The sequence below is a fragment of the Triturus cristatus genome, chromosome 12 (genome assembly GCF_964204655.1).
Source record: "Triturus cristatus chromosome 12, aTriCri1.1, whole genome shotgun sequence".
NCBI lineage: Eukaryota > Metazoa > Chordata > Amphibia > Caudata > Salamandridae > Triturus > Triturus cristatus.
Window position 1 is genome coordinate 631,170,421 of NC_140595.1, and position 25,687 is coordinate 631,196,107.

Consider the following 25,687-nt stretch of genomic DNA (forward strand, 5'->3'; position numbering starts at 1 on the left):
GTAGATGAAACTGCCCAAGAACTCTCGGAATCTTTTAACTTATGGCTCAATTCAGGAAGTAAGTTAAAAACGAATTTGTCTACAAATAACCGTTGACCACCCTCAGAGCTCATATCTTGACCACTATGGTCTATGAAAGTTTCTTCAAACCTTGTGAAGAAATCAGAGACACTTTCATCCTTCTTCTGTTTGCAGGCAGCTAACTTATCCCAATTAACCTTCAGCGCCGGCATTAGAGTTTTCATGAGAGTAATTATCCTACCTGGCAAATCCGTCACTAACTGTTCTGGCTTCGCACCGCCCACTTGTCTACCATCCGCTAAAGCAATGTTGTCCCACGTATCACCCAGTTCTGCTACATGATTTTCATGCCGAATTTTTGCCCAAATAGGCTGTGGTACTACATTGCCAAACAGCATATCAACATCAGCCAAGTTCAGTACGCAAGCTTCTACTGTCTGCGATAGCTCTTTATAATACCCTGCAGGATTCTTGCGGGGATCGGGTAAAGTCTGCTTAAGAGTCAATACTTCCGATCGTTTCCATGGGACATGTATTCATACGCGCTGGAAGTGTGGTAAAACAGGAGGATTAGCATTTGCATCTCCCTCTCGCCAAACTGGAGGAACCTCTCTCATAGGATACTGTCTAGCTTTCATCCCAACTGAATGATCAGGTTTAAACAGAGTTCTCGGCGGCAGAGCAGACCTATACGAAAGAAGTATTACTACCGCATTTTTAACTTCAGAACCCACAATCACACCTTTAGCAAACTTGCTCCGTAGCTCAGACAACTCCTCGGGAACTGTATCTAACTCATCACTATCCCAATCTTCTTTAAGGAAAGCACACATAATGTCAAACACATATCTTTGCGTAGGCTCGTCCCACTGCAGAAACGTATCCAATACCACCTGCGGACTATATTTGGCCGGTTTAGAAATCCACTTACGAGCTAACAAATCCAACACTTCTCGCTCCTGAAATTTAGGGAGCTGGCTACGTCTCTGTCGACTGTCAGAAACGGCGTTCGTAGTTAACGAACTAAACAAAGGAGTCAGAAAGTTAGCGACAGTGTCAGCTACTCGCCGACGAACAGAAGGAGAGTCAGTCATAAGGACAGGAGAGAAAAAGTTCGGCAAAGTAGTGGGAGGCAGGACAGGCACAGGTAAAGTAGGTACAGGTGCAATAGGTAATCCGGGCTGAGGAGGTGCCGGAGGAACTTGGACAAACTGGGGAGCAAGAACGGGAACATGCAATTGCGGGGGAGCAACCTGTGGCAACATTGGTGCAGTAGCACCTTGTGCGTACGGTGGAGGAGACTTTAACAAATAAGACATCAATGGATCCTTTTCAGAATCTTCCGCTACTTTTTCCAACAGAGGTGTTAATACTGGATAGCATCTATCGGTTGCCATATTATGCTGTCGTTCAGACACCTCAAGAGCCTTATCCTCTACATCAATTTTAAATTGCCTAGCAGCTTGCATAATAGATATGTCATTTACTTTTCTATCTTTCTTCGCTTGTTTAATCTCGCGTTGTCGGGCTTCTTTACGCCATAGGCGGAAAGAGTCAAACATTGCGGGTCTAGCCTTTTTCTTAAATAGCTTTACTTCTAAATTATCTAAGACTTCTGTTTCAAAGCTTCCATTTTGGGGCCATCGCAAAACACCATCTTTCTTGGTGTAGCGGACCCATATTTCATTATACGTGATTGGACCCACGCCATGCTTCGAGTAGAGCTCATACGTTGGAGTTCCAACTGGAGGTATCGGACACGAATCCTCCAACCGGGAATCCCTGTTGCAACAAAGAACCAAATTACCAAAAATACTGCGGCTAGGCATCGTGCTCACTAACCCAGTTTCAAACTTCGAGGGCTTATCTTTACCGATATACTCGTAAATGTACGAGACCCTCGGTTTTTGGAAATTGCAATTGCCAAATAAAACTAAGGACCCAAACTAAGTTACCAAAGACCAAGTTACCAAAGACCAAACCAATATGCAAAGGACCAATGCAAACCAGACAAACCAAGGTGTTTAAACCAAGGTACCAAAGAACCAGACCAAATACAAACCAAGGTTTTTAAACCAAGGGACCAAAGAACTAAGGACTGGGTGCGACCCACTTTATACTTAACTCAATTTATTGATGATCGATGACGTCATCTGAAGATCACCCGTCTAGTGTTTCGCCGTCCAAAGAATTATGAATGGGTCCAAGGCAGGGCGACAGTCAGGGCAGCAGTCCTTCGTAGCCGTCTGGAAGAGGGAACCTCGCAGAAAAAGACCTTCGGACCACTTTTGCGACATACAGGGATCGATGAAGTGGGAGATCTCTTCCTCCGGAATTTTCTTACGAAGCCCCACACGTTCTTCAAGCTTGGACCGGTACCGCTGATATCGTTCCACGTTGGGCGCCAACTGAGAGACCAAACTTTTTTATAGTCCGGCAGCGCCAGGGAACAACGCTCTAAGCTCTCGGGTTCTCCTGCCTGGATTACCAATATAACAGAAACACGGGATTCTTCTAGATGGCATCAAAGATCGATTTATTGGCTGCAGCCAGTAGCAGAGGTCCAACAAGTACCACACAAGTAGGTTGCGAGGAGACTGCTCCACAATACAAAGCAGGTCGCTCTTTTTATACCCAAAATCATGCCTCAGGCAAACATTCTTTGAAGTGCAGTTGGTCGCACCCCATGTACCCAAAACAATACTTTATTATTGATGACAATCCCATGTGTCCGGCCTCTTGGCTAAAACATACGTTCTTCTGGGGTTGAAACCGGACCAACCTAACATCCTCCTTTGAAGAGACCGTCCACTCATAACAAACAAATGGTCACCTCCCCACCATAAACAGGTCATAAAGGAAGGAACAGAAACGGAGGAAAGAGATAGTAAGTAAGGTTGGGCAGGTGTGTGCGGGTCATATAAGTTTATACAACACTGGCCTTTGATCAAAACCTCGCTTAACTCGAGGGCAGGTACTGGTTTGGCAAGTTTCGGCCCCAGGCAACAGCGTCAGCTTTCGCCAGGTCATGAGTCAGCGCAAGGCCAAACTGGGGGGGGGGTGGACGTGTCATGCAGGGTCAGGCTGCCTACAGTGAGGGCAATGAAAACAAAATGGATGCCGTGCACAAGATGGAACCCGTGTGTTCTTTAACGAGATTTACTAATAGGCAGCAAATTCATCGGGAAGCGCGACGAGAACACTCGTACATACCAAACTCGCTATTTACGATATGCAGATACCAAAATCGTAACGGAGCCATGATATAAACACACGGGTTCAGAATTTACGGAACCACAGTTCCAGGAATTTGGTGAGCTGCTGGTTGATGGCTTCCTCGAAAACCTTTGCTGGGTAGGTGATCAGGGAGATGTGGCGATATTGTTTTAGTTCATTGGGCTCAGATGAGGATCTTTATTCGGAGTGGTCTGACGTCTGCTTGTTTCCATCTGTCTGGGAAGGTTGCTATGGAGATGGAGGTGTTAAGGATGCTGGTGAGCTGTGTGCTGGTTTTGTTTCTTGCGAGGCCGTAGAGGTGGTGGGGGCAGAGGTCAGTGGGCACCCCAGAGTTGATTGAAGAAATGATGGCTGAGGTGATCAGGGTGGTGAGCGGTGACCAGGTGGTGGTGGTTTGGCTGGTGTTTGCTTGCTAGTTGAGGTCATCGGGGGGCGGAGGGTTGGATGTTAAAATTGTTGTAGATATTGGTGATCTTGCTGTAGGAGTAGTCTGAGTGGGTGTTGCAAAGTTCTTGGAAGGTGTGGATGCTGTTCTCTATGGCTGTCGGGGTGGAGAAATCTTTCACTATTTTGTGTGGTTGGCAGCAGAGTCGATGCAGGTGGCGATGGCTACTTTCCTGGCTTCTTTAATGTGCCTGCTGAGGGCTGTTGTGTGAGATGCTCTGTGGGCGGGGTCCTTGGTGGCGAGCCATTGTTTCTCCAGTTGGTGGCAGTTGCACTTGGTGGTCATGAGTTCTGGGGTGTACCAGCTGGCATGTATGGGGCTCTTGTTGGATTTTGTAGTATTCAGCGGGGTGACTCTGTCGGGGCAGTCAAAGACCCATGGAGCAAAGTTCTGGATGGCCTAGTTGAGGTCTGTTGAGGCCTTGGGTTGGGAGGTGGTGAGGGTCTGTGACCACTGAGTTTCGGTGACCTTGCTCCAGCTGCAGTAGGAGGAGATCTGCTGCCTGGTGGTGTACAATGGTGTGGTTGGCCAAGGTGAGGTCTGTGGTGTGGCGGAACTGGATTATGTTGCAGGAGGTGAAGATGGCGTTGAGTGTGTGTCTTGTTTTGTGCATGGGTTCAGTGACCAGTTGGGTGAGGCCAATGTTGTTCAGGTTCTCCATAGGGCGATGGAGTACATAGCACATACAGGACAGGAGTGTCTATTATTTACACATGCGTTATCATTGATAATATCATTAATCTTTTTTAGAAACTTCACTTTTCCATCATTGATGATGCCCAGACATCATAATTAATATAGACCAAATATATAAATTGTCCAACCTGTAATCACAGGAATGTACATTAGTAATACACAGCAGTCACTGAATCTTGATGAAAAAATCTTGATTTATTTCTATTCTTTTTGTAAATGTAAACATGAATTCAGCCAACACGTTTCGTCCTAAACAGACATAATCAGGGTTGTAAGTAAATGCTCAAAACCAGGTGTATTATCTCTAGTTAGGCTTTGCGTTGTAATTGAGTGGATCCCAGACATTAGTATAAAATAAAAGTCATCAAATATTTTATGTTCAACTCCAATTTATTTATTCCAACCCTCCATCTTCCTCATCCGAAGTGAATTTATTATGATCAATTATATTGCTCTTCCATGGATCCAAAGCAACATTGGACGAAACGCGTTGGCCGAGCTGAAGTCATGTCAAAAGTTAAAACCTAGTAAAGACAGCTGGGAAAGTAACAAAGCAGAATATATCAGCTTGGTGTCAGCATATTTTTATTTGCACGTGATGGTGCAAGCCTATAATGCGAGACAGGGTCAGAATCTATCATACCCATAAAAATAAGGAAACTTCAGTGCAAATGTTTTTGAACTACCCCGTGGTGGTGTAGAGAAATGTTCCCATTGATTGAAATGTGGAATACTTGCTTTATGCAGAAAATGATGACTAAAGTTGAAAACAAAACATTTAATCATAATTAGATGTATAATTATACAATTCGACAGAAGAAAACACAGTAGAATGCTCTAGATCTTCAAGCATGTCATGCACTGTATCAGTATCTCAATCATCAGAAACAGTACCAGGGATAATGACATCATTCAAAGATTTTTTTGAACAGATATGGAATTTGTAAATTTTCTGTGGGGCCATACACATCATACGATGCCCTATTCCAAACAATCCCATTGTGAACTGGAACAGCTGAAATTTGCACCAGGAAAAGGTAATTTCATTCACGGTGTGATGATACGTGTGGTATGAGAATGAAGGTCACCAGTTGTATTGCAGAGCATTCTGGGAGATAGAGTCCATTTAGGAGCAAGATCAAAATTGTCACCAAACCAATCCAGAGGACCTGAAAAAGGAAGGCTGTTGTAATCCAAAGATGTAACCAGGGAGAAACAAAATATGTATCTTTCAGCCAAAGATAGAAACACGTACGTTCAGCCTGAATGGTATAGGTGATGGTGGTGGATCCAATGCGTTAGAAGAGAAGTAGCCAGAGGCTGTTCAATCTATTTTTGGCAGCTCAGCAGGTTTAGTAGAACTGGGAGATGAGTTGGTGTGTGGTACATTGACGTAGACTGTGCTCTTTTCAGGTTTCTGAATTGAAATTGTGTTTCTGTACTAATTGACTGTACAGTTGCGGTAGTTGTAGCAACAGGTAGAAGACATACTTTGTTGTTGTTGATTGTTGTCTCTCGTTGAAGAGAGGATGCTTAGATTGTTATTAAAGCTTCCATCTGAACTTCCTACACTGTAGTGAAAGGAGGAAGGTAGCCATCCAAGAGTCAACATGGCTTACTGTTGGGAATCGGCCACATAGTGTGGTTTGATCAGATCAATAGAGACTGTCTTTTGATCTTTGCTACCGGCAAATGGTGAAAGGAGTACAGTTCTAGTACTTTCAACAACCATGGACAGGTGCTAGATAGCCCAAATTCTTTTTTGTCCCCAATTTTCTCTCTGACCAGGTCCCCATCCTTCGGGAACCAGGCAAATCTTGCTTGGACTTCCTTCACTTCCCCAGTGCCGGTGCGTTTTACGTGGACGCTTCTATATTTGTCTCAAAAGTCGTTCCATCCCAATGAAACAGCCAAACGTTCAGTGATGTCAAACAGTGATTTCTCTGCCACTGTGCTGGTATTGTAGAGGTCTTGAACCCACATCTTTACCTAAAACAGGATTCCATAGTGAGTTCAACCACCCAGGAATTTTCTAGGTAGGTTAATAAGTGTCCACTGGATCCCATAAAGATGATGGACCAAACTGTGGCCTGAGCCTAGTACCCTCACTGTTAAAGATTGTTTTAAGTCTATTTTTTCCTCTCCACAACTGCAATTCCCTCAGGATGGTATGGAGATGAAAAAATGCAGGGTTATACCCACATTTCCCATGGCCTCTTTGTAAGGCCTAGAGCTAAATGGCAAACCCTTGTCTGAATGTAATGTGCCAACTGCATATGTCCCGATGAAGACTCTCAGGTCCTTTATAACAGTTCGGACATCAGCCAACCACTGTGGCCATACCTATAGGAATCGAGAGCAGGAGTCCACTGCTACCAAGATATACTTGTAAGCCCCATCCGATGACAGAGGGCTGCAGTGGTCCATGTAAAATCAAGCCAGAAGCTTGTTTGAAATCAGTAGAGGTGTCTGTGGTGGATGCGCCACAGTGGACCCCTTCATCTGCTGGCAGATGTCGCATTTAAAGACAAAGTCCTTGGCCTGTTTGCAAAGACCGGAGAACCAGTAACGTTGCTGCAATAATTAATTGTAGCAGCCTCCCCTGTGTGTGCAGGTGCCAGACCCTCGTGTGCAGTTAGGATTAAACCCATCCTGTGATCAGTGTTTGGTATTACTCTATCCCCCACTCCAGGAATGTGAGCACATGGAATGTTCTGTGCATCTAACTTGCAGGAGTACTTGAGTGGGAAGCCATTCAGCAAATGGGTGTCATTGCGAGCAGTGTAGTCAGCCACCATAATGTCTCTGTCTATCCTCGTACTTGATTGAGTGATTGTAGCAATCTCAGCAGTGTGAACTGCTGTTTTTGCAGCTTCATCAGTCATGAAATTCTCTTCAACGTATACGCCAGCATGTTGATGACTCAATGTGTGTATTACATGAGTCTGTGGCAAGCAATCTTTCAGCTCTACCACTTCTTCCCAAAGCACCTTGTGCTTGATTGTGCAACCCTTCAAGTTTCAGGATCCATTCTGGCTCAAATACTGTAGATATTGATTATAAGACTGTACACAGTAAAATGAAACACACACAATAAGTGTGGGGAATCGTGGATCCCTAATTTCAAGTGCTAGTGTTAGAGCCCTTAGTTCAGCTAGCTGCACTTTGCAGTCACCAAGTGACTGCGTGTAGGTTTTCTGAGGGTGGAATTTACCACTGTGTATGCATCCTTTCACAATAGCACACGCTGCCGAGTATTGATGCTTTGTCCCTACGACAGGGTGGGCAGAACCATCGGCATATAGGTAATTATAGCGTTCTAGAGGGATTATTTAATTAGGTGGTTGATGTTCTTGTTTGTACTTAACAAAGGCTTTTGTTTGAGGGTGTCGCCGGGGTAAAATGTTACCAAGACGACATTTTGACTTTTGGCCTGACAGTTGCATGATTAGAGAGGGAAAGAGGTACTAAATAGGCTACAAATGGTAGATATAACATTAAAGGTGGGGAAGTGGAATTTTGGGATGAGTGAGGTGAATTATCTAAATTACAGGATCTCAGGCGATGGCATCTGTCCATGCACGGAACTAGTGGACACAATCAAATCTATTATAGAGCCGACATCAAAGGAGAATCTGTCATATTTCCTTGGAGTGGTCGAACAGTACAGTACGTTTGTAAGACTTTGCTAGTAAGACTCACAAAATAGGAAAGTTGTTAAAAAAATTAAGAATTTCTGTGGGGAGATGAGTGTTCAGAGGAATTCAAGCGGGTGAAGGAAGAATTGAGTCCTACGCCCACTTTGCAAGCATATGATGCTTTAGGTTAAACTAGTAGCATGCGATACCACCGCCAACGGCTTAGGGCGTCTTCTCATTCAAATAAAAAATGGTAAAGAAAATCTGATTGCTTATGTTTCACATGATGTAAGAGAGGCTGAGTGTAATTTGTCAGTCGTATAGAGAGATTCTCTGGCAGTCTACTTGACTATCGATAGATTCAAGCAATTTTTGTGGTGGGTGAAGTTCACAGTCTAGATTGACTGCAAACCCTTGGTAGAAGTATTGACATGAAAAGGATTTGATTGCACATCCTCACACATTAGGAGGTGGGTTGTAGGATTGCAAGAGTACTGGTTTCTAATAGTGTCGCCCTGGAGCTAGCAACTTCTCTGCAGACATATTGTTTGTCAAGACTAGCTAGCAATTGTGCTTCATTAGTGGGAGAGGTGGAAGACATAGTGGAAGTGTCATATGGTTACATAGGCCCCGGGCACAGAATACCGCCATTTTATATGCTCATGCTTAAAGTTAATATCTTTTTGGATGATGACTTAACACACATTTGCTTGCGCACCCGTATGACAAAATGTTCTCAGAAATAGGTTGGCTTCCACTTCCTCATAGGCATATTACCAGGTCCTTGAACATTCTGCACAAGGACTAAGTTCAGTGCACAAAATGTTGTTGTTTGTTATTGTCTGTTCAGCAATAGCTCTGCAAAAATAGAATAAACAATAACAGCCAGACTAGAACTCCAGCATTGAGAGTATGGGTGAAGTTCATTTTAAAAACTCTCCCAGACGTTTGTTTGAGGAGAGGAACACTTCCATGGCACTGTTGAGGTCGCCTAATGCTGGAGAGAGACGGTAGCCTGATTTACAGTAAAGACGGGTTTACAGATGAAACATACCCACAGGTAAATGGAGAGTTAGACCACTCTGGAGTATTCTGGCAGATCCGCACACCTTATGCATACTAGGATAGGAAGCGTTAGGTAGGAGTATAGATGATATTATATGTATTTGTGTAATCAATGTAACTGCACAATGGTTGAACTGTTTATTTTCTTTACTATTCTCGAAGTGAAGATTACTCTGTTTTGTGTCTGTCTATTAATCATTGCAGTGCATGTATTTTACACAAAAATCATATGGCTTCAATAAATGTTTCAAATGCCCCAGCATAAAACAGGTCCGTCCTGCCACCCCAAAACTGTTGTCATCCCCAGCGTCCCAGGAAGCCCCGCTACACAAGTGTGGCCTGCGGCAACCTCTCATACATAATGCTGCCTGCCTTCGCGTTAAGTGGGACAGAAGCGACAGGCGGATTGCGTTTGGGCGGCTCACCGACAAGCCTTCGAATGCCTCTCACAGGGTCTGTGTATCAACGAGCAGCGCGAAGGTGAGAGGGCGGGTGGGTTGCGTTGTTATCACATTTCCGCAGTTGAAAAAAGATGAATGCTTAACGAAAAGGATCTTTTACAAATATTAGTTTTCAGTGGTCATCCTGCCAAGATAAATAGGTTAATTCCTTCATTTGATATTCAGTTGATATTCAGCTGATTAGATTTAAAAACGTCAGCCAATAACGGCGTCCTCTAAAGAAGCCCGCTGTTGATTGACAGGTTTTAATGAAGTATGTTATTTTTTTATGAGATACTTCTGTTTTCTATTTAAAAGCACACCATTTGCAGTCACTGTGACAAATAAAACTATGTCATTCATCTGCAATGATTGCTCTAAATGTAAGTACAGTGTAACATATCATACTAAACCACAGCATTTGTGCCTCTTCGCCTGACCAGCTAATACTTTCTACAACCTAAGCATTTGGCGGCCGTGGTGCAGTACTATCCTGGTGACACTGTTCATTGTGTGGCATACATGGTGAACGAGAGCCATCCGTCCCACATATTGTCATGATGAGTCATCAGGACTCAGATGTGTGTCGCTTCCTGTTGCTGACTGCAGTACTCAGCTGAGGTGAGAGAGGAGATGCTGGCTTTGTTGACAAGAGCGGAGCCTGAAAAGTACACTCGGAGAGGAAGATGGAGGAGGGCAGCTCCGGCTGGCAGAGGCTGCAGCCTGCAGGGCAGTGCACATCGTCATTGATACATGTGCTGCAGCCGCCGGAGCTTAGAAGAGTGGCATCCAGCTACACAGTGTGAAGGAGTTTAGGTCTGTGACCCTACTGCGCCTGCTCGCAGAACTCTGCATAGCACAGCAGAGTTTTTTGGTCACTTCACAGAGCTTTGCAGAGCGCAACTACGGAAACTCCACCCAGCCTTAGAAATAAAGCCTCTAAATCAGTTAGACTCCATAATTTATACTGACGGTTCTGCCCAGCCTGCAATTGGAACTAAATACCAATACTCTGCTGCTTTTGCAGCTGTAAAGGGTAAAATGAGGAATGGAGAATTCCAACCTCTTAAATCTTTAATGCAGTCACTAGCTGACTGCACTGCATAGCTGGATGAACTAAAAGCTCTATTTCTGGCACTTAGGAATACTGATCCTAAATTCCCCAAACTTATAATGTGTGAGTAGTATTATTGTGCTCAGTCTTAAAATGAGCATCTACGCTCGTGGAACCAGATTAGATTCAGAGATTCTAAGGGAACACTGTCAAATATAAAATGGTTTGTAGACAAGTGGCAAAAACTAAAGCAAGTTTGCCACGGGCACATATTATTCACACGCTAACAGGCACATGCATCAAGCTAGGATTTTGTGAGTCCTTAACTGCGAATATTAAGGATTCGCAATTAAGGACTCGCAAAATCCTATGCATTTAGGAATCGCTATAATAATAGCGATTCCTACACATTCCTTATTTGCGACTCGCAAATTGCGAGTAGCAAATAAGAAATAGCTTCCCATTCATTCCTATGGGCCTACAGGCCCATAGGAATGAATGGGAAATTGCAAGCGCAATATGCAAGTCCCAATAGGTACTCGCAAATTGCACATGCAATTTCAAGGGTGCAAGGGTGTCAAAAGGACACCCTGTTGCACCCCCTGAAATTGATCTGTGCACATATGTTGCGCACACACATGTCCCAAGGACATGTGCGTGTGTAACCTACAACTTTGAAAAATGCACATTAGTGCATTTTTGAAGGTTTTCGCTATTTACCATGTGGTATGATTCCACGGTAAATAGCGGGCCCAAATAGCGAAATTGCAAATTTTAAAGGCATCTTGCATTGCATTTAAGGAATCGCAATTTGCGATTCCTTAAATGCAATCGCAATTTAAGAAATCGCAAACATTTGCGATTTCTTAAATTGTGAGTGGCAAGTTGTTTAATGCATCGCTAAAGCTATTTTTGCTATCGCAAACGGACGATTTTTGCGATTCGCACCATTTGCGATCGCAAAAGACTTTGATGCATGTGCCTGTAAGTGTCCAAAGTGTAGGAATACATGATGCAGGGAATTTACTGGCTGATGAAGCTGCAAACGCAACAGGGAAAACTTCTGTTATAGCTGAGGTGTCTCGTTCTAAAACAAGAATAGATGGAGACATGATGAAAGCTGTCACAGCGTCATGCTGTGCCACCCCCTTACCAAAAAGGTTCCCAGCAAAATACTCCTGCCAGTTCAGTACACATCTTATCTTCCCGGAGTGGGGAATATAGTTATTCCAAATTCAGACCACAGGTCTATACAAACAGATAAAAGACTATACCTTAAATGTGACTTTGTCAGAAAATAAAGATTTCCACCACAGTACACCCACCAAAGACCCCTCTCTTGATCTCAAACAAGCCTCTTGCTTGTGTTTATTTGGACCACTGTGGGCCTCTACACATGGATGACTATTTTAAATACATTATGCTAGCAGTGGATTCCTGCTCTTGAATTCTATAGGTATGGCCAAAGCGATCGGCTGGCACTCAAACTGTTATAAAAGATTTGCAAGTCTTTATAGGCACATATGCAGTAGCCGCATAGCATTCAGACAAGGGCCCAGCATTTGTCTTTAAGGTTTACCAGATACCATGGGAACATTGGGTGCTACTCTGCATCACCTACCATCCTGATGGAAATGCAGTAGTGGAAAATAAAACTTGACTTAAAGCAGTCTTTAACAGCTAGACTATTAGGTTCAGGTCGCAGTTGGGTCCACCACCTGTATGGGGTACAGATAGCCTTAAACAATCTGCCAAGAAGCTCCTTGAGTGGTCAGACTCTCTATGAAGCCATGTTCAGGGTTAAGATGTGGGTTCCAAACCTTGACAGTTCTAGTACAGTGGCAGCAGAAACGCCTTTTAATATCAGCAAACATTTAGCTGTCTTACAGGAACTGAACAATTTCCGAGACGAACAAGGCAACAGTCTACAGAAACGTTCTGCCACTGGCAAAGTGCAGACAGTACCAGCAACTCCTGGCTGCATTCCAAAAATTGATGATCTAGTGCGGGAGAAGACTGTGGACAAGAAAGAATTTGGGCGATCCCAGAGAGCACCTGTACTAGTCCTGGCTAGTGAAAGTACCAGAACTGTACTTTTAAAGCCACTTGCTGGTAGCAAACACAAGAGATTTTTGTCTATTGATCTCATCAAACTACACAATGTAGCCTGTTCTACAAAAAAGGCCACAAGGTCTCCTGGGTATTTACCTGACTCCTCTCACTTCCTTGCAGTAAATCCTGTTACAAGCTTTTACCAACACTGAAGTTTCTTCTCAGCCTGCTGGGAACATCTGACACTGACGTTTTGCTACTTCCAGTCACTTTTACGAACACTACACAATCACTGTGTGCAAATTCACAGATTTTAACAACACAAGCAAATAACAAACTTGTTTATTATACACCACCATTGGAGTTAGGTACCAGGTCTACAAAGCTTAATGAGCCCTCTACATTTGCACAAACTGCCTCAGCCTATTTTGTCAACATTGACACAACAGTGACACTTTACTGCCACTCAGCAGTAAAGCATGCCACGGATGTCGCTGATCTCATCCTGAGCCAAAAATCGGACTTCGCGATCTTGACTGAATCTTGGCTCAAGGAATCCTTATCGCCCTGCCTAGACCTCTTAGTCCCGCCCAATTACAACATCGTAAGACTAGAGAGGCAATCAAAAAAAAGGAGGAGGCATTGCCTGCATCTATCGCTCTACCCTCCTTGTTATTGAACTTCTGGCTGATCCTACAAACTCCTGTGAATACCTTGCACTCTCCATTTGCAACAACAACACCCAACTGTGCAGACTACATATCTTTTACCATCCCCCAGGCAAGAATGACACCTTCACTGACCACCTCATAGAAATCATCACAGCCAAGGCTTCCCCTAACTCTAATGACATTTTCCTTGGCTATTTCAACTTGCACTGGAATGACCCCAAGGACCCTCAGGTCAATGCCATCAGAGACTTCCTGGCCGACCAAGCCCTTACCCAAGCCAGCACACTCTCTACTCACTCGAAAGGCGCCACTCTAGACTGGATCATCGCTAAGGAATCAGCAGTCTCTATAGACCCATGTGATTGGTCTGACCACCACGCTATCTCCTTCCTTCTGCCTGACACCCACAAGACGTGGACACCACAACCCGTAATCCCCACACGATAGGTTAGAGACACCAAGAACCTAGATCACGGGAAATTGGCTGCGCGCTGTGAGGCTGACCTCCCACCCCCCCTCATCTCACCTCGGTCAACAGCCTCACGGACCATTACTCCTCTACTATATCCGACATTCTCGATGACCTTGGTTTGCTAAAACTCAAAAGAACCCAGATCAGAGACAGGAATCCCTGGTTCAACGAATCCCTCAACAAGGAGAGGAGATCCCTTCGGCAGTCAGAACGTAACTGGAAACAGCACCCATCAGCAGCCCATCTAAAACTTCTCCGCCAGGCCAGAAATGCCTACAATAGGAAAATCCTCAACTCGAAAAAAGAATTCTTCAGAACAGAACTAGAAAAACGCCAATAATAGACCTCACAAGCTATTCGACTTGGTCAAACACCAATCCAACCAACTAGCAAAAACCTCCAAAATAACCCCTAAATCGCTAATATCTTGCGAGGAATTCTCCTCCTTCTTCTGCAACAAAATCTCTGCCCTAGGAAACGATCTTAAATCTGCAACTTTCTCCCTGTCTCAGTTGGTTCTACCTCCTCTCTCCGAGCTGCCCTCCCAGACTTCACCCAAAAACCAAGCGCACTGGTCCAACTTTAAAGTCTATGACGAACACTCTGTCTCGAAAATTCAATCCTCCTTAAACCCGAACAATCACTTCAATGATCCTCTCCCCTCTAACTGCCTAGTCGCCGCCTCTCAGGCTATCATCCCTTCCTGGACTACAATAATCAACGCTTCCCTCCTACAGGGATCGATACCTGACTCTCTTATAGCCGGCCAAGTCGCCCCCGTCTTAAAAAAAACTACGCTGGATCCTACCTCCCCTGACAACTATAGACCTATATCCAACATCCCACTCCCAGCCAAAGTTCTGGAAAAATGTGTGCAACAGCAGCTGACCCTACACATCACCAACTTCCACTTACTGAACGACTTCCAATCTGGGTTCAGACCAGGACAGAGCACTGAAACCACCCTCCTCCACATCGTGGATTTTGCCCTCCAAGCCCTGGACCAAGGTAAAACCTGTCTCCTTATCCTCCTAGACCTATACTCGGCTTTCAATGCGGTCAACCACGAAACACTCCTTGAACGCCTCAAACTTAGGATGGGTTTGGATGGCACCATTCTTGAACGGTTTAGGTCCTCCCTCCAGAAGCGCTCACAGAGAGTCCTAATTAATGGCAACCTATCCGTTCCCTCTCCGATCACGGTGGGAGTCCCTCAAGGCTCAACCCTGTCCCCTACCCTCTTCAATCTTTACCTTGAACCACTCACAGAGGTGCTACGCAACGCCAACATCTCCTACCACATGTATGCCGACGACACACAGATCTACATTAAAATCTCTTCTCCCAAGAACATTCTCTCCCTGAATGAGGCCTTAAAGCTGACTGTTCACTGGCTCACCACTAACCAGCTCAAACTTAATGCAACAAAAACTGAGTTTCTTCTTATCTCCCCACCCAAAACCAACCCAGACATCCAAGAATGGATTAAGGCTATCACAGTGCTAAACTGCCCTCTTACCATTGTGGACTCTGCTAAATCCCTTGGAATAACTCTAGACGGCAGCTTGAACATGCGTGACCATATCAATTCGATGGCTAAAACTGCCAGATTTCACCTGAGTTACCTAAGAAACCTGAAACTCTTCCTTGACACTACCGACCTAAAAACGGCAACCCAGGCACTAGCCATCTCCAGACTAGAATACAGATGCTCTACTCTCGCAGGTCTACCCAAGAAATCTCTGGCCCTACTGAAAGCCTGCCTCAACGCCGCCGCCAGAATCCTAACTAGCTCAAAGAAATTTGACGTCATCTCTCCCCACCTTAAAGCTCTGAACTGGCTTCCTCTCGTGGCCAGAATCCAACTTAAGATGGCCTGCATTACTCACAAGGCTCTATACTCCAATTCCCCTGCATTCCTCGCCCAAAAACTCGTGACATCCGGAGGAGCCAGAAACTCCCGGTCTGCCAGAGACCTTTTGCTCCAACCAGCTCCCTTCTGGGGGAAAAAAAACTACAATCGGGCCTTCTCTGGGGCCGCTCCAAGAATATGGAACTCTCCCGCCCACCATCAGAAGACTGTCGTTTTTGACACGCTTCAAAAAGGAGACAAACATTTTCCTTATGGGCAAATTCCACATCTAACGATAGCAATACTATCTCCTCTACGACCTTGTTCCACCCACCATTACGGTATTATCCTTGACTTTTCCGGATGATACCTTCCCGGCCCTTTTGGGCATCCCACACAGGAGCTGAGACTACTTATTTTCTTGTATAATGATTCTACCTGTTTGTATTCCAAATGTATCCGGAATTTGAGACTGCTTGTTTTTCCGGTATAAGGTACCTACCCCTTTGTATCCCATTGGTATCTTCCCCTCCTAAGTCCTTTGTATACCACCCGTCAATCCTGTAAAGTGCTCTTATACCCTAATGGGTCTGGTTCGCGCTCTATAAAACTTTAAAATAAATAAATAAACATTGATGCCTTTCTTCAAATTCATAAGACCCACCACTGCATGGAACTCATGCATTTATATTTTGGCTCAAAAAGACATACTTTGTTCCTCTTTGGATAAACATTTGGATTACCATTTTGCTGCTTTTCCTTTGGATTGGTTTTGTGACAGTATTCTTTTTACTTCTGAATGGACACTATCTCCCAGAACGCTCTCCTGTTGAACTGGTAATAGAGGTATTGAAGCATCATTCTTCATCACAAAGTGTGTAGAGACCTGTTCCTTGTGAACATTTCAGCTGTTCCCGTAAGTGATGGAATTGTTTGGGCTAGGGTACCCTATGATGTATTTGGACTGACAGAGACATTGCAAGTTACAAATGTGTTTAAAATTTCTCTTAGTGTTTTATTCACTCCTGGCAGCATCTCTAATGATTGGGATATTTGGTACAGTAAGGATGATGCTTGATGAATTAGCGCATTATACTGTGCTTGAAAGTGAAGATATGTGTAGTGGAGCACCTAATTATGATGAAATGTTCTGTTTTCACCATTATGCACAACATTACTTACACAAAGCAAGTACTCCACGTGTAGTATTTAATCACACAATGAGAAACACTGCCCTATACTACCAGCGAGTAGCTCCAAGACCTTTGCACAGAAGTTTGCACATTTTTCTGGTCACAACTGCAGAGACCCAGAGCCTTATTACTATAGTAATTACTATAATATTACAGAATTGCACAGCAAACGTCCTGCCTCGGTCTAGCTAAGATAAAGGATATGAACACACCAACTATTACCACATTTGCACGTTTTGAGAATTGGCAATTCACAAATTACACGGAGGAAGCATTCAATAACATGCTTAAGAAATTTACATACAATTCTTCTTATTCCAGTCCGGAGGGCTGGCTAGCATCGCCATTGGATACTAACACATGTCATGCACGTTTTCTCAACAATACAAAGAGGTTAAGGATAAATAGGCCAGACCCACGTTACATGCAGACACAACACTGGGGAGTGGTAACAGCATATAGTGTGAAAAAAGTATTTCCAGAATGGCTAAAATATTGCACATTAGATGAGGTGAAAAAACCCCTGTCTCTCCTTTCTGATGACACGGATTTGCAGGATCTCTTGCTAGGTCCTAGAAAGCCATGCCAAAAGCAGTTTGTGTATGCAATATACAATAAAGTATGGAAGGTTTCACAGCAGGAGGCTGCTGAGCAGATATGTGAAATTGACAGAGCACATTTGGAAAAGGTTCTCGCAATAGTTGACAATGGTACGACTACATTATCCACTAGGATTTATTCTCCGAGTAACACTGTGTCATCTGTTATTGAGATCATATAGAGTGACATCCTTTTTACAACATGAACAAACACAGCTTAGATCTATTATGCTTTTGAGCTGTATTTTGCAGACTTTACGAAATTGTCATGTTCCATGGAGGCATTTAAATGCTACAAGTCTATTTTTACCATACAATTGACAAAAGAAAAGAAAACCTTGGCCCAAAAAGACGCAACATTCACGATGTTACACATAGAAAAGCTAGAGAAATTACCTTTCACTGTAGAAGAGACAACATCAGCGGATTGGATAATACATGGGTTTATTTCTGTGCCAATTTCAACCTTTCATTTTAAGAACTGCTTACAACACTATCAAGTAGGCAGATATGAAGTGCTAGGGGAGAGATTTGCACATTAGGCATGGGTCCTACCTTTCACTTCCAGGTGTAGAAATGGGGGTACTGAGGTTTTTCTTAGTGGTACGGACTGTGAGAAGACTTTAGGCTAGTCTCTAATTTGCAGCAAAGGCATACTTCACTGACCCTGTAATGCATCCAAGGCAAACTTGTTGTATTATCTGAACAGTTACCAAGCTACTGTAATTCGTCCAGCACTCAGATTACTTTCGTACTGGAGTTATTTGATGTTGGACGAGCAAGGTTGTTGTGGGATGAAACCTGGAGTGCCCTATGTAGTGAAGGTTGCCCAGGTCATGACCTTTTGTACAAATGTGCTTTTTCCACCTACCCGTACAGTTAAGGAAGTAACAATTTGGCCTTCAATTTCCATTTCAAATGTGCATTTTGATAGTTTGAGTAGATTGAAAGCCTTATTGTTTCAGATAGAAGTTTCTTTAACAGCTGCAAAGGAGACGTTTGATCTTCAGCTTGCAATGGCTATTTCTGAAATCCAGTCATTACTATGCACAAACCGCCCACAACATTTTGGAGAGCTTGTGCACCACATTTTTCATGTCTCAAATACTGTGTCAGTAGTAAATTATTTTTTAAATGATTGGATCTGGGTTTGTTAGTACCCTCCAGGCTGTCCTCTGAGTGATTCCAATCTTCAAACACTCCGTGCTTGAAAGTATTTGTGGAGGCCTACCACTTGTCCTGTTTCGAATTGTTGGGATAGTGAATTTAGTTTTATGTTCCACAGTGGATGCTCCGTTACGTGGCCTAATGGGGATTGGCTGCCACATGTGCTACTGTGTCATGAAAAGAAGATACAGTATTTTGGTGCACCCTTCCTTCAGGAACTTAATGATAACTGGTTCTTGTCCTTTTGGCCTATCTGAAAACATTGCATGCAGCCTGTGTTCCGCTGCCTGCTGTCCACTTTCTAGTGTGCCTTGGATATATGCCTTGGAATGCAACCGGTCCAATCTACAGACATGGAACTGCTTGTGGGTCGGTTGAGAATTCACTCACAAAGTTACCCTGTTCGATTGCCATTGCTCCAAAATGCATATTACGAGCCATCCCTGGATGCCTCTGTTCAGGATTTCTGGATCCAGGCTTGTCCTCAGCAGGGACACAAATGGCTGTCACACATTCAATGACTGCTGAATGGATTGGATTTGACCATGTTTGTTCATTGGAACCTGTAAGAGGGGTGCCTACGGAAACATCCTCTGCGGCAGCTGGGAACAACAACGTTGTTTTGTCTGCTTCGGGAAACATTTAGACAATCGGTCAGTTTCGAGCACAGAAGATTTTTTAAATTTGCCAATGTTTTTAACTTCAAAATTGCTTTGATATGCAGGTTTTATGCATTTTTTAAAGTTATCTTTTAAAATGCATTTGAACTCTCTTTCTGATTTTACCCCTAAAGAGCACTGTCCTTTGAAGACTTTTTTTTGGCTTTAGTGACTTAAGTTTTAGCACACGTTATATGAAGCATTTTATTCATCTTACAAACAAGGAGTAGGTGTTGTCTTGTTACATAGGCCCTGGGCGCAGAACACTGTCATTTTACATGCTCATGCTGAAAGTTGACATCTTTTTGGACGATGACTTAACACATTTGCTTGCGCACCCGTATGGGATAATGTTTTCAGAAATAGGCTTACATGCACTTACACCTCTTCGTAGGCATATAATCAGGCACATTAACATTCCTTACAAGGACTAAGTTCACTGCACAAAATGCCGTTGTTTGCTGTTATCTACTTGGCTTTAGCTCTGCAAGAATAGAATAAACAATAAAAGGCAGATTAGAACACCATCATAGAGAGCATGGGGTCGTCCCATGCCAAAATGCCAGCCTAGCTGAATCCTGTTACCTGTTACCATCTTGAGTAGGACGGTGGCCTGCTTACATTAAAGACAGTATCAGACTACAGGAGGTAGCCCACATACCCCAAGGAGACTAGGGCAATAATCTGTAACATACAACAATGTCTCAAAAAGGGTGTTATTTAAAGGTCAAATACATGTAGCACAATTAATTGCTGAGAATTAAATCAAAAGGGGAGACAGCCAGGGAGACATTATTTTTATGAAATAAATGGTATTTCAGTGAATATACATGTTTGACATATTAAACTTCATATGTACAAACATATGGAATGATAGCACTGCATTACATTGAATGGCAGGAAACCTATGAGATACTATGCGCAAGTGTACGTGAAGGATTGTGACGGCGCAAGTGACACGTGAGGTAGTATGTACAGCGATAGTGACGGGCGCAACACGAAACAAGTGGGGTTAATTTCTTTTTACATATTTAGGATACCCTAACAGTTAATGGTATAGAATACAGAAGTAATCAAATGGGGTATCCTTGAAGGAGGCGCCATGAGTTCCGCTGTGGAAGTCGACGGCGTTTCGGCCTGTAGAAGTATTAGGCCATCATCAGGACCAGGTTACAGTTACTTATATTGCAGTGCTGGGGATAGAAGGGGAAATGCATTTCTATATGTATGTGATCATTCCGTGGTGGACCAAGAAGGATAGATAGGGCAGAGTAAGAGCGTTGCTTAAAGTTGAGCCCAAACAGGGGAGGGGAAGGGGTAGAAGACATATAATGGGCGCTGTAGACAATACCAGCATGACTAGGCTCAGAGTAGAAAGGTGTGAAACAGAGCGCTAGTTCCAACCTCGGGGAACTAGAACCTTTGGGGTGTAAAATGCAGGTCTGGATTTTTATAAAGAGGTAAGGGTGGCAGGGCGAGATAAGACCGGCCTGATCATTCTTGTTCTGTGCCTCATCCTGACTATCAATAGGACGAGTCTTTTGGGATATTAGGAATTATTCATTTGGGGCTTGCCCAACTGGAGATCTCCTGCCATTGATAAGGGTTTTGAGTGAGAACCTCTGTTCAAAAATAGTCACTCTCAGCTCTTGAGGACAAAACCTGCTCCTTCAAAATGTTGCGTACTTTCTACTAATGCCACGGGGCCCACTGGCTTTCAACTTGTAAATGGAAGTTATTAGCCTGCTGTAAAGAACAAGCATTTGCAATGCAATCGGTCTCGCCTTTTGGACCTTATATGTATTTAGCAATGCAGCAGATTAGCCTGGCTGCTGAAACATTTACTGTCCTTTAACATGGAGAGAAAGTAAGCACCAAACAGCGTGACACGCCAGGTAGGGGAACAGGTGGAGAGAAATATTGCCTTTCAGCGGGAAATGGTATAGTCCAAAGCTCTGTTTTTAATATAAAATCAGGGCCTTCAGTGGTCATATCACTGAAATTACAAGATTTGAAAAAAATATTATTGTCTATGGGTGCTCATGGAAGACAATTTGTATGGACTGGAATCTAGAAAATGCTCAACTGATTCTGGTATTTTACTGACCTCTGCTGGTCGTTTTCTATCAAGAAAGTTAAATAGAGGCAGTTGAACAGAAACAAAAAGTCCCTACGCGGAAACAGACTAGTCCTAGGGCTGATCTCCAGAGCCCACAAAGTACATGCACATATAAGTACATACTAAAGTATATACAAGAGGTCTCAAATGCTTGACCTAAAAAAAGACTATTTGTCGCCACCTTGTGACAAGGTCGCATTAACTGCCTCACCATGACTGAGGAAGAAAGAATTGATATAAGGCATTATTATTTCAAGTAGGAAGGAGAGAGAGTTCCTTGAAAGCGTGGGGCCCAGGCGCTCTCCAATTGTGGCAGCCCTGGCAGTTAGAGGCCTCTTCCACAGAATTAAACCTACATTATCCTAATGACGTCTCTTCTCAGACCTCCCTCTTTTTAAAGAGCAGGATAACCCTAAACCACCTAGAGTGCTACAAAACCCTATCCGATGTCCAAGGGACATCTTAAGGATTTTGGGGGCCCTGGGCCAAACGTATTTTGAGGGGCCCTGTTGGGAACAGCTTTGAATTTATGATTCAATTTCAGCTCTTTCATGCCCTCTTCAGGCAGGTCACTGACAGAACACAGGCACACTGGTACAAATTCTAAATGTGTTTACATCTAAAATTCACGGATAGTGATGTGTGTTTCCAACACTGCCGGACTGGCCGTAGTGGGCACCGGGCAATCCCCCGGTGCGCCACATGGGTGGGGGCTGGTTTTGGTCCCCTGGGGGCCGTTTTTGTTAAAGGGCCGTTTTTGCAGCATAGCTGCAAAATCGGCCCTGAAACAAAATCGTCCGAAAACCGGCCCTGGCAAAGAGCTCGGCGGCACCCCCAACCCCCCGCAGGGGGGGGGGGGGGGAAGGGGCGGCCGAGCTCTTTGCCAGGGCTGGTTTTGGTTCCCAGTCCGGCCCTGGTTTCCAATACTGTAATACAGCAGCAGCTCACCTATATTACTGCAAGTAATCTCTGTGACACCCTCCCATTGCATAGGTGAGGTCCTGTTTTGGTCTGTAAGAACTTTTTAATGGATAGTACATGAAACAAACACAACATTCCTGTGCACATTGTCTGTAATGGACTCTCATACATCACCCACATTAAAAATCCATTTAAGGAAAACGGTATTTAAAACAACATGTTCAAGAATTATTCGTGGACATCAGGGCGAGACTTTGCATAACAGAGCTGGCTGGGGGGAAGGATGGGGGGAGGGGGGCACGTCTTAAAAAGTCTCTGCAATGTCAGTGTCTGAGCCCGGGGCTGGAATATTTATGACTCGGCTCCGGCAGAATGCAGGTCACCCTTTAAGGAAGAGTTCACAGCAGTCATACATGTCACAGGTTCACATGTCATGACATCATCTTTACTAGACTTAAGGCATCTGAAAAAGAAGTACATGTAAATTGAAACAGCCAGCTTTGTTGACAGTACTTAGTTAAAAAAAAATGTGGACGGGGTGAGGGCAAGTTAACCCTCAGCTGCAGATCTTTAACAGATTGAAAATTTTTATTTATGGGTATATTCAGTTTTGAAAGCAGGGCTTTGTAAGCCCTCTCAGTTTCAGTAGATAAGGAACCCGAGGCAAAGGGACATAAATTGATTTGACAAAGATCACACACGTGGTCAGGTGCAAAGCCCTGAATTAATATCCAGGTCCCTTGGCTCCACAGTCGGCAAACTAACCACTTAGGCACTTATTGGGTATTAATGTGTCTGAAAACGAAAGTAATACATGTGCAACAATGAAAACAGAACCACCAATAAAACAAATGAAAGGGAACAATATGTATTCGACTGGAACTGGCAGCAACAGACTATTTATGCCCATATTCTCTAAAGGACCTCATTTGCTCTCAGTGGAGCAGAGCCGCCATTTGAAAGTGCTTGCACCTCAACAATTTATTCTGGAGGGCATTGGCAGTACCTGTCGTTTGTACCTATTCAAACCTCCATCAGAAACCTCTCCTCCAGCCACGAAGAATCAAAAGGAGAAGCACAGAGAGAGAGAGAGAGAAAGGCATTGGGCCAACATTCTAGAACATTAAGACCCGGAAGCAGGATCCCAGTCAAGCCACTGCTCATTTAAGAAGGACCAGGAAAACTTTCTTTTGTAATGAGCCATTGACTACCAGCTCTATGGGAAAGGGCGACACCACGGTTGGTTGGGTCCGACCAGCCCTCATGCTGTACATTGCGAGCCTGACCACCACTGCAGAATGGGTTTGGAGGAATGGGTTCTCCCCCCAAGACGTTTTTGAAAAAAAACTTGCAAATATGGCACGTTTCACAACACATTTTTCGTTATAGAACCTTGTCCAATCATTGAATGGCAGGATGGAGATTTGAGACATGGCTCAAAGAATGAATAAATGAATGAATGAAATGTTGGCTGGTTGAAGAGAAGGTGGAAGAATGGATCCCAATTAATTTAGCTATGTGGAGCAAATGGTCGCAATCCACTGACGAAGGGTGGGTGGTCTTGTTTTCGTTTGGATTTCTGCATGAAAACATCGCCCTCCCCAAACACTATCACCACCAACCCTTGTGAAATATTCGTAGCCTGGATGCATTTAACAAAGTGAGTAGATTTTGCACCTCAAAGAATTAACTACAAAGCATTAAGCTTTGATCTAAAGTGGAAGTTAGAGAGAGATAACCATGTAGTGGCCAAATTGCACAACTTGAAACCAGGAAGCATTACATAAAATCCTTTCACTTGACCATATTGTGGGATCCTAGGTAATTACTTTTTTCACAATGTCTCCTTTCTTTTACCATCACATTAGAGCACCTTGAGATACACCGGTTCAGGGCTGGTGCTAACAGAATCAAAAGAGTAAAAAACTATAGTAACACCTTAGACTACAAATAGAGCCAAAAGACAACTGATTTTCTTATTGGTTCACTAGTAGCATCCTTGTCAGGGCAGTAGCAGAAGGGACATGAATGTTTCTAAGTTCATAATTGAAATCTCTTTTAACAATTGTCACTCAATGAAATGGGAGACTTTAACATAGCAACCTGAAATGTGTTGCAATCGTCACTCAATAAAGAAATACACTGTTTGAATTGAAGGCTTTATCAAATATGTGTCCAACTTTGAGCCAAGCAACAGATGACCCCTCACCCCCTTCCCCACTAAAGACCAATACTGTTCCTGGTGACCCTACAAAATGCAGGAATCACCCAAATTCAAAGACAGATGTTTTTTTTATGTGAGTGTGATCTGACCGCCACGCTTTAAAACTATTTCAGTTCAGTTCCGTTCAAACAAAGTTTATTTAGACCATTTGGTCTTTAAACCACAGCTCATACATTAACATTTAAAAAAGTCTACACATTAAAAAATCGTATTCTTAAATAATAAAAATCATATTATCCTTAAAACTTCATACCTAACAATTTTAAAAAACAGTAATATTTTATTTTAGATTGCGATACGCTTTTCTGCACTTAAGCCTCTAATGAAGCAGGGAACTTGTATACACCCTGCATATATTCCCTAATGGCTATCGCGATATCTAAATTTGCCATATCAGCAAGAAGCTCCCATGCTTGTAAGCGCGCCTTTACATCATACTTTAATAAGATCGGGCGAAGGAATAATTTACGCAAATTAAAAAAAATTCGACAATCCAATAAAATGTGTAAAATGTTACATTTCATCCCCATCTTACACATACATTTACCATCTGGTTGCATGAGGCCGGATTTTATTGCACTATTTGTTACAGTCGGGTTAATACCAATTCTTATCCTAAGCACTTCCATTCTTAACCATCAATTCGGTAATATGTCTAGGTAAGGATAGCTTATGTCTATTTGATTTCCATTGTTTGTAAATCGCTGATGAGCTGCAAGCAAGAAACGTGGGCGCCCAGCCCCCAGCAAAAAAACCCAGCCCTATGAGCAATAAAACCAGCCCTCACCCAGCCAGCCCAACAGGATAATGCCTAATTCCCTGTACGACCAGTCCATTCCCTTAAGACAACACCATTCTCTCAAAGGGAACAACAAGGGGGTAGCTTGGTGACTAAGATTGGGGGTGGGGGTGTCTGTCAGATTACCCAACAATATTGCTGGGATAGCTTGCTAAAACACTATATATGAGAAGCAGGTCATGAGGGGGGCTTAAGGGGCAGTGGAAAGAGAGACAAGGGTCTATTCTTAAGGGCACTTGAAACACATTTTTCAAACTAATCAACATTTTTTAAGGCCTTCAAAACAGACGAGAGATAGAGTGTGTGTGTTTTTTTGACAGTGTGGACATGTTAAAATCCCAGGTGAAATCTGACAGACACTTT